General features: G+C 40.2%; 1 pseudogene; it reads left to right on the forward strand.

Annotated features, from left to right (window-relative positions):
- Positions 1-1,233: 1,233 nt before the first annotated feature.
- LOC138033186 (cytochrome b-245 heavy chain-like) overlaps positions 1,234-10,000 on the forward strand; it is a 42,968-nt pseudogene continuing 34,201 nt past the window's right edge.

Below are 10,000 nucleotides of genomic sequence, written 5' to 3' on the forward strand. Positions count from 1 at the left end.
TTTGTCAACCACTAAAAACACTGTCAGCAAACAGAAAATTGCTGTCCAAGGAGTATTTATCGACTTTGGCTTCCGGGCTAGCCCGGACGATTCAATGATCCAAGCTAAATCAACTGACGATTTTCCAAATATTTAAATATTTGTTTTGCTTGATCAACAAAACAAACATTTGGTAGCGCTTTCCGCGATTTTCTTTGGAGTTTCTTCCATTACACGCTCCCAGGGTTTTCCCGCGAAAGAAGACAGCTTTACAGAAAGCTACGCTGTGATTGGTCCAGCGTATACAATAACAAGTCGGTGATTTGTCTAAGTAAAACTATGGAAAACAATGGGAAAGGAATGTATGTCGGTTTGAAGCAGCCGTGTGGGGACGAGGAAAGTTGCGTGAATTTGGCCCGAGCGGCTGCAAAGGAGACTACGAATCTGGGAAACCGAGCTCCATGGGTCTGGGTGCTTCTTCAAATCCTATAAATCATGCGCGACCACCCCACCCTGTCGAGAAATTAAGAACCACGGCTCTTGTCGTCAAGAAACAGATTCATGCTTTTACAGTTATTTTTACACGTTGTGTGACTGAAATAAACTCTCAGTCCACATTTATGAAAGTGGGTTCTACTTTTGTCAGAAAAGACGCGCGTTCTTGAAGCTAAGGAAGCTGCAAATGGCAAGGGTTTGCGGAGATTACGTCACTAAAGCAACCTAACCACGACACAAGAATTTCCGGTTCATCCGAATCTCCTTGAGGTGAAGGCAAACATTCGCTTTTAAAAGCAACATTCAGCACTGATCAGTCATCATTGCCATAGCTTTTCGACTTATGATCAGTTTATTCATAAAAGAAAAATTCTCCTTTTTCAACTGAGAACGAAAAACCGTCGATTGGATGAGTTGTTTTCCTTTGTTTTTTTCGATGTTATGACCTCATTTGATCGTCGATAAAATCTGTCAAGAACTTCCCAAACGATAACTAAAAAACTCATCGTTATTTCAAATGCTGCTGGTACATGATCGGCAGCTCGTCAACGTTTTGATATTAGGGACTTTAAGGTCAACGACAACGCCACAAACAAGAATATCATTGGTTAAAGGACATGCGGTACCCATTTTTTGCGGTATTCTGCACAACGACTGTGTGTAATCACCAAATTTGAGGTTTTAACTACTTGACCGTACAAATGCAAATCTTTCATTCTATATTTTTACTCTGGAACCGCTCGTACCAATATATTTTTAGGATACTCGCCCACATTGAACGACGCGAACGCGATGGAATAATCGTGAAACACGACGGAGAAGAGTTATATTTTGAGGTGATGTTTATATCGATGTTGCCGGTATTAAAATGACGGAAAATGGGGTAATTAGACCCTGCTTGCACTCGGTTCTTTCGTGAGGTGAGTACTCCAATCACATTTCGATTAACGAGGAAAGCTAACCATTGTGTTTTTATCTTTAACGTATTTAATTGAAATAGGTACCGTGATAACAATACGAGTATCGTTTAAAAAAATGAGTGCTTATACTGTTTTCCAGGGGTTTTTAGTGCGTAACCCAGACTTGTACATTATTTATAACACATCTTTGAAATGGGTTCCCAAAACATCTTGGCCATTTAGAAGTATTAAAATGTTGACCAACCTCCCTGCATTTAGACATTTTTATCTCAAAAGTTTCGTTTTCGCTGAAAATGAAAACGTACCGAGGTCTTCGTAACTGAGTTTGTTTTTATTGGAATTGAATTTTTTTTTACTAAGGTATGGCAAAGGTATAAATGTTCCAATTATTTTTCTGAAATGCCTCCCGCTACGTTGGTATTTCTAGGAGATAAGCGGCGTCCCGCCCCATGAGCAGTTTACATTGAGCGTGGGCACTTAGTAGTCCACTTATGGTAAATGACGTCACTCAGGCAGGTCAGGTTTTGATATGATGCAGTCGGATATGAAACAGAAACAGTCAATACAGACCGCCGGTTTTGTCTTAACACACCTTTCGTACATCATTCTGGTGTATATTAAGCCGACGAGACACGTTTCAACATTTGTTGATCAACAAATGTTGCAGCTCTTGTTCAACAAATGTGTGTCGTGTCATGTTGAATGTTAAAATATGCCATTCAACACGTTGAATGTTGTTCAGCGATGTTGAACGAAAATAGAGACCAGTTCTATTCTGTTCAATACCTTTGAGCAACATTGTTCAACATTTGTTGAGCAACAAATGTTGAACCGTGTATCATCGGCTTTAGAACCAAAAAAACACGACGATTTGAGAATCGACAGACTCGAGCCCCTTTAGTCAGTTTGCCGGGTCACATGTTTCACTGCTCCTAAACTGTTAAATATAACAGTCTAATTTGATGAAAAGACCCCTAAATTTGAAATGGTTCAGCGCTTATCGGGATCAACGCTTCTTTAACGCCTCAAAGTTCTTCTCGTCTCGTAAAAAAATTCAAAGCCAACAACGCATGAGTTGCTCATAATAAAAACAAGGAACAAGGAACTTTGTGACGTCAATTAAATCTTAAGCAAAGACTTATTTTTAGACATTTGAACTGTTAGTGTCTTTTTTTGCGTAATATCTGGGATACAGGCGGTTGTCATTGAGGTTTATTCTACATTCACAACTGTTTTGGACTAAAAGTAGTTACTTATGAGATTGCGTGACAAGACCGGAAACATGATGCATGACATTCACTTTCTAGGTTGCAGTTCCAGGGGAAATCAGCGTTTAAGCTTCGTGATCCGCCAAAGTTTTATCAGGAGTACGGTTTTATCATGCCCAAATTCGCAGTGAACGAGTTGGCAAGATATATTGTTATAGTAAGTATAACGTTGATGACTGCAGAAACCCTACAGTGCCTTTTACTCGTAAACGGATTACGTAAAACTTAAAGTTCCCCAGCGTTTGACGACTTGTTTGTGACAAGTTCGGTTCAGTTTAGGGTTTTGTTTGGATTTACGGCCTTTTTAAGATTTGAGATTTCTTTTCAGCCGAAGGGAAAAGAAGGCCAGAACTGGATTAAATTTGTATTGTCTAGGCCGACTTCAGTCGACTGGCTGACCGTACGGTAAATTTAACACTGACGGTGACATTTGACAACGAAATCTCTTTTTCAGTAAACGGGGATTTGTGATGACTATTTACAAGGTTATGAAGAAAATTCAACAGCCATTCGAATCACGATTCTAACGAACGAATGAAAATTGAATGCGAAATTATTTGCATGATAATTTCGGTAGATGAGAGAGGTGCGTTACTAATGAAGAGACTACAAGAACCACTCCAAAAAGGTGGAAAGTCACTGATGAACTGTGAAAAGAAGACCTCTGCGTCGGTACCTTGCTTTACCTCATCTGTGTTGCCTGGTATTTTTCTGCTCGATGCAGAAGCTCAAAAGGTCAATTACAAAAAGAATTATTACTACTCGACGAAACATTGGAAGCTGTAGCCGCATGAAAAGTGTTGTTTTGTTACATAAGTAAATAATTGACAATGATGTAGGCTTTAAAGCTTCGCAGCGTTTCATCCGTAGTGGTACGGCCGAAATAGTGGCACGACTAAAGCATTGAAGCGTCAAATCAATTCCGTCGAAAAAAATGGGATAATATCAAGTTGTAAATTAATCCAAGTTGTAAATTAATCCAAAGAACTAACTTTTTCAAATACATGTAATACAGAAATTACTGGTAAGCTACAACAGTAGCATGCCGTTTTGAACCCAAGAGTTACAGCCGTGCAGCACGGCAGGGTTCTGCCGTGCTAAGCAGTTGGGTCGATTTTAAGTCAACTTTCGGAGCTGAATTGTTTAACGTCGCGCTGCTGTCGTACTTGAGTTGAGCTAACTTGCTTCAGTTTGTCGCGGCCAAGAGTGGGACAGAACAGGGAGAAAACGGCGCCAGAACAATGTATCTTCTAAATTTCTTGTGTATGGCTATTTCAGCAAGTTTCAGGCTTATTTTTCTGAAAAGCGTGTCTTTATTGAAAATGACTCAGATTTTGATGACTTTTTTTCAGCTTTATTGACTGGTAAACTGAATTCTTTGTCAGTCCTCGTGGGCTTTAGGGTAGAAAGAATTTCACGGTGATGAATTTTACGGGAACCCTAGGTCCCATCACCTTTCTTTTCGCAGCAGAATAATCTTCCATAGGAACTTCGCTGAAGGCGAAGAAATTTCATAAATCGCTGTCATTCTGACGGCAGAATTTCTTTTTCGGAGGAGAATTTGCTATGAGGGAAAGAAACTGAAATATCGATAGCTACATATATCATTCCATTATGTGATTTGTTTCAGTTTCCGAATTTCCTTTGGGCGAAAAAAGAATGGGCGTATATTGGACTTAAGGCTTACAGCAATACTTGAAAAGATATTTATAGATCAAGCTATTCGAATTATATGCTAACTATACTCTAAATTATTCAAATATACGATATTTCATTATTCACTGTCACGGATCAAACGTTTTTATGATCTTCAAAACTCATGAGCCTATCAGCCTATCAAAACATCGACAAAACGTCACGTGTATGAACCTTTATACCTGGCGGCTTTGATTTCAGACCCAGGGGAGTGCGGGGCTGAATGTGCAAGCAATGGATTTATCGCTTATTCTGAAATGAAACGATCTTTATATGAAGGTCACTTGTGATCGTTATGAAATGGTCCTAATCATTTTCATCGAAATTATTTCAGCCATTACAAACGTCTGGGCGGATACTCATCCTCCTTCCAAACTTCTTCAACAAATTTTGTCAACCAAAAAATTGAACGACTCGGCCTTCATGTTTAATAACAACGTTCCTATCTAGATTTCGGATTTTGTCCCGTTCCACGTCGAACCCTGCTTCTTCGTTAGCTGCTTGTTTGTTCAGCCTTGCATTTTGCCACTGTGCGAAAATATGGAAAAAACAATTTGTGACATATCGTGTTGATTTTGGAAAGGATTTTTCCAACAAGGCTTTTTTTTTCTTCAAGCCGTTCAAAAAACCCGCAGAACGTCTTTTATCGGGTCTAAAAACACTCGCCTCGTGTTTTCAAGTTAAACCCGCTAAAACACTGCCGTTCGTCTTTTAAACATTACATCACCATCATTTTATTTGCCTGCTATTTGTCCGTTCAAAGGAAAAAAAAGCTCATTACTGGTCTCATTCCGCGGTAAAGCCAGCCTATTCAACTCTACATCACGCCTCCCTGCGGTCAGTTTTGTTCAGACGTTTGAGTTTCCACTAGTTGTGCCTTTTGTTTATAGATCGCATGGATGGCTATTAACATCTACTTGTTTGCCAGTAATTTTATTGAACTGAACACGGGCGCACGAAACATCTACTTAAGGGTCATTGTCAAGGTAAGCAAGCACATGATTTCATTAAGTTTGTTGGCAAGCTCGTTCATCCATGACCATCGTCATCATCATCCTCATCATCATTATCGTCATCGTTATCGCTATCATCATCGTAATCATCTTTATCGTCATCGTCATCACAACCATCATCATCATCATCGTCGTCATCATCGTTATCGTCAGCGTTATCACAATCATCATCGTCATCATCATCATCATCATCTTTATCGTCATCGTCATCACAACCATCATCATCACCATTATCATCATCGTCGTCATCATCGTTATCGTCATCGTTATCACTATCTTCATCATCAGCATCAGCATTATCATCATCGTCATCACCATCATCACCACAACCATCATCGTAGTCACATTTATTTCTTTACTGGCATTTAAAGAGTTATATAAAATAATGTCAACGCCAAGACTCGAGGTAGGACTCCAGCAAAGTCTTCTTTATTGTAATTATAGTTTTTTCTCTTTTTTGCTGCACAACCATAGCCATCATTCAATCAAGTGCAAACATGCATCCTGTAACTATCTTTTGGATTACATGATTATGAGCATAAATGATTAACAACTTTTGCCTTATCACAGTCTTATTACACTTACCGTGCGTTCACGCAAACCTGGGCCACCCAGATCATGAAAACCAATCAGAGAGCTGAACTGAAACAATAAATTCCAACATTTTCAGATCCAGCGAATCAAAATGTTTGGTACAAAACAATGAAATCGCAACTTGTTCGTTGACCGATAATGCTTACGCGACTATGGGGTCTGGACCCACCGCTTTCCATTCTGTTTGCGGATATGAGGGTTCCCGTGATCACGCGCGATCGTGATGTGGACCATGTGGTCGAAAAGAAAAATAGAATGTTGTTGTTGCGTTTAACACAAGCTTGATATTGGTCTAACCAGGGTCGGTTACTGAAAATGTCAAGCTCCATATGGTCATTCGCTGTTCATTTGGCGCGCGCTAGTATCCATTGTCCACGGGAATTTTCGCATCGCTCTGAAACGCACCTTTCTTGGGTCTATCGAAATATATAAACTTCTAAAAGGCACAACTACTCTTTTCAACCATCACTGTTAAATTAACGGGGTTTTACCCGGAATTAGAAATATCTAAAGTTACGTTGTTTACAGTGTTATTTTGCTTTTATTTTGATTTTCTTCTATTTCTTTTGCTGAAAAGTTCCAAAACTTTGACATTACATAACATTTGTCCAGAGGAATCTTCTCAAGGCCAAAAAAAAAAAGGGTTACAAAAAGAGTTTCGTCGCTTTTAGCGAATCTTTGCTTTTTAGCTCCCCTTAAAAAAAAATTGTCTTACAAAATTTCTGAATGAATTGGCAGATGGAGGACGTAAACAGTTATTACCACTCTCAAGTTTGAAGAAATTTCACCCAAGAAAACCGGTTAACACAGCTTTTGCTTATGCTTATGTTTATGCTTATGCTTATGTCACAGTTTCGCATTTTGTCAATCGCACAACATATGTCACAGAATAGGAACTCGCCAAGATCGCCGTTTTGAGCATGCGTGAAATTCCCAACCACGTGCACGCGTTGTGAAGTTGGATACAAAAAAAGTTGAATACGAAACATTTGAAAGAAATCAAAGAAGACATGCGCATTTTTCTTCGACTTTTCTCGGAAAAATCGGAGAAATACGACAAGTAACAAATATATTTCGTAGTAAGACAGACAAATAGCTAAGCAATTTGATATAAATGTCCATATAAAAGGCAAAAAAAGGAGTACGAATCTGGTGACAGTTAAGTCAACAATCACTCATTTCACACAAAGCCGTTGCTTTACTAAGCAGATACAAAAGGTACCTTGATAGTTTTTTTACAGTCTCTTCCCATGTTCACCTGAGGAACTGCTTCTTCAAGTAACGCCTGGTTTACACTGCGACATAAGCATAAGTATAAACATAAGCATAACCATAACTACGTTCACACATGTTGCATAACAAGCGCAGTTAGTTCCAGGAAAAAACTTGCTGGAGAATGGGACGAGCAACGTTTCCAAAATGACGCAGAAAGAAGAAATTCTTCTCCTACTACTACTCATTTTGCTTCATAGAAGAAGACGACGGCGACGGGAAAACAGACTGAAGAGGTCCTGTTAGGAAAGGACCAACGCCAACTTAGGCACTATTAACTTGAATATCCATTGCTATCAAAAACAGCAGACACCTTGGTCTTATGCTTATGTTTATTTTGCACCCGGTTTACACAGTTATAAACGTGACTTAAGCATAAGCATGAGCATAAGAAAATGGAAACGATTCGTTTTTTTTTATGCTTATGCTTATGTCACTCCCGGTTTGCACAGCTTTCGCTTCTGCTTATGTTTATGCTTATGCTTATGTCACAGTGTAAACCAGGCTTAACGATTCTCTGCGGCAAAACATCCTTTCGTTCCGTCAAGATCCGAAGGCAGCGCCATTACGATCTTATCAAACAACGCGATCGAACTTTCCTCTCGCAGACCCGTACACCGTAATCCGTAATTTTTCAAAGACAGCCGATCCATTTCGGTGCTCGTAACACCCAAACGCTGATTCTTACCGGACTTAACAGTCTTTGGACGAAGATCTCAGACTTTTTCAACGACAGTCAATGTGATTTCCCGCCAGAAAAACGCGGCTTGCGAAATGCAACGCTGGCCATGCGATATCCCGCCAAGGAAACTTGCCCGAACACCCCTGTCCCCAGAGGCCGTCTTTCCTCCCCACTTCCACCCCGACAATCTGTACGGTCGGGCGTACTCTAACGTCACAACTAAAATTTGTTGCATATCGATAGATTTCCCAAAATGTTTTACCCATGGTGGTCCGCTGGCGGGCTTTGTGCGCCTGAGCTCTGCTATTAACATTTGACAAAAACATCATCTCAATGGTTCCGCCCTCAACGCTTAGTTAGTTATGCAGACTCTTTTTTACTCAATCGCTGTCACCCATGTGGAATATGATGTTTACCCTTTTCTCATCACAATACAATACAATACATACTTAATTGACCGCTCCCCATCGGGGCTTTTCAGGGCCAATGAAACACAACGAAACGACGGAACAGAACAACAACAACTGTTAAGAATCTCAACTGGCTGAAGGCAAACCAGTTGGCTATTTACAAGTGCGGCTGGGAAGTTGAACCAGGGACTACCAGGATCAAATTCAACGAGTGGTCAGAGCGGGTCTTGCGGGTCTTGAACCCGGGATCTCCGTATCTCAAGGCAAGCGCCCTAACCACTGGGCCACGACACTCGTTTACTTTTTCGGCCCTAAAGAACAACAAAAAAGCAGCGTCACAAGTCTTATTCGGCAAATTATATAAATTCTCTGGATAATTCAAACCTGCAAACTGTATTTTTACCACAATTGCTTGTAATCTCGAATTTGCCGTTGTTGATGAGAATGCAGATAACTCTGCTCGCGTCATGCTCGCGTTATGCTCGCGTCAATGTGTCACGCAATTATAATAGCCAATCAGGAACGCTCATTTTGGGAAATAAAACCAGGTTGCGAAAAAGTCGTAGACAACGCTTCCTCTTTCTTTGTGTCATGATCTTGGTCACGCTCTGAAATAAATGTTTTCTTTGACGCTGAATATTGTGGAAAAAATAAATCGAACGTGGTTCAACGTTGTCTGTACTCTTATCGACAACGATTATCGTCATCACAGTACAATCAACTCTCTCGTAAGCGGACACCATCGGGAATTGGAAAAAGCGTCCGTTAGTAGAGCTGTCCGCTTACGAGAATTATTTCTATAACGTGACACTGCGAATACATGTTGCACTCTTGTTCATGTCAAACGAACGGACAGCCTTTTTTCCCTCGGACAAATGGAGATTTGGCAAAGCCGACCCCAGTGGTCTCTTGCTCTGTCTCTTGAGAGAGAGAGCGTAAGCAAATGAAAAGTCAAATTTTATTTTTCAAAACTGTCCGCGTCCTTTTACGAGAGAGTTTCTAGTTACGGGAATGTGTAAATAAAGATTTTGAATGGAAGGTAAAATGGGAAATTGAAAAAAAGTGTCTGCAAGTTGAGCTCACGAGAGTATCCGTTAGCGGAGAGTTGACTGTAGTCAAAATTTGTTGTGGACTCACTCCTCCGCACCTCGTGAATCCACTGCAACATTTTGACCACTGTGATGACGAATGTCGTTGTCGATAAGACAACGCTGAGCCACGTTCGATTTGTTAAATGTCCATTGCCGATCTCCATCAAGTTATTTGAAGCACGGTTGGTGCCATTAAACAAATATGGCTAAATATGTACATAATTAGGTGCATGCCAACTTTGATAAGGGTCACGAAGTGTCCCCTTTGTTTTTCTCCGCAACGTTAACATCACTCGTGTCTAGGAATAAAACTCTGCATTAAAGAAAGATAACAGCGGCATTTACCCGAACTTAAATATAACGCTAATTTCGCGAAAAGTTGGCGGAATGTTCCAAACAGAGACTGGTGGGGATAATTAGCACAATGTCAATAGAACAATTCAGTCAGTATAGTTCCAAACAAGCAAAGTTCTCCTGTAGAATTCCGCTGCTTTTCTGTCTTGTGTGGATCTTTTAGCTTGAGCTTTATCAATATTGATATGAATTTGAGTCCGCATGATTAGAAACGAAAGGCGCCAAAA

Source organism: Montipora capricornis, chromosome 14 (assembly GCF_036669925.1).
Source record: "Montipora capricornis isolate CH-2021 chromosome 14, ASM3666992v2, whole genome shotgun sequence".
Classification (NCBI taxonomy): domain Eukaryota; kingdom Metazoa; phylum Cnidaria; class Anthozoa; order Scleractinia; family Acroporidae; genus Montipora; species Montipora capricornis.